Source organism: Ixodes scapularis, unplaced genomic scaffold (genome assembly GCF_016920785.2).
Source record: "Ixodes scapularis isolate PalLabHiFi unplaced genomic scaffold, ASM1692078v2 PGA_scaffold2__306_contigs__length_199485367, whole genome shotgun sequence".
NCBI lineage: Eukaryota > Metazoa > Arthropoda > Arachnida > Ixodida > Ixodidae > Ixodes > Ixodes scapularis.
In genome coordinates, this window is record NW_024609857.1 from 62,030,664 (window position 1) to 62,031,315 (window position 652).

The following is a 652-nucleotide window of genomic DNA, read 5'->3' on the forward strand; positions in this document are numbered from 1 at the left end:
ACTAAATTATGACCAAAGTACGGGAGATCACATGCTTGTAAAAAATAAAAGTCGAAAAGAGAAGAAGACAAAGAAAAAATGACCGCATCTCCACGTGGTGCATGATGTTGATTGGGGCGAAGCTCTGGTGGCGCTGATGATACTGATTTTGTTCATCGGTAATGCTGATGGTGCTGATTTTTTTTTCGTCCATAAACGCTGAGCCAATGCATGCAAAGTTTACCGTGATTATATACGCATTTGACCGCAGCGCTCTCTCCTATATAGACGTTGAGCGGCTACATGCAACGTTTCATCCATGACATCCCCGGCTCTTGAGTTACTACCACATCTCAGAGCCCCTATACTCGTCCCGCAGTCATGGCCGAGTGGTTAAGGCGATGGACTATAGAAATCCATTGGGGTCTCCCCGCACAGGTTCGAATCCTGTAGACTGCGCAAACATTTTTTTTCTTCTTTTTTTAAGAAGACAGATGGGATGGCAATCGATGTGAGCACGGACGCCGGACAAGGCTAGACCCTAAGGAGCTTCGTACCTAAAAAGAAAAGAAGAAGCAGTTGTCAACAGGCTGGTGCACAAGTCCATTGGAATGTATTGAGTTCTCAATCTATTGTACTTACTTGCCTTTTTGTTCAAAAATGATGGCAGCAC

General features: G+C 44.6%; 1 non-coding gene across 1 annotated transcript; it reads left to right on the top strand.

Moving 5' to 3' along the window:
• Window positions 1-354: 354 nt before the first annotated feature.
• On the top strand, window positions 355-438 carry Trnay-aua. Its single transcript has one exon. It is a non-coding gene; the product is annotated as a tRNA-Tyr (tRNA).
• Window positions 439-652: the final 214 nt, after the last annotated feature.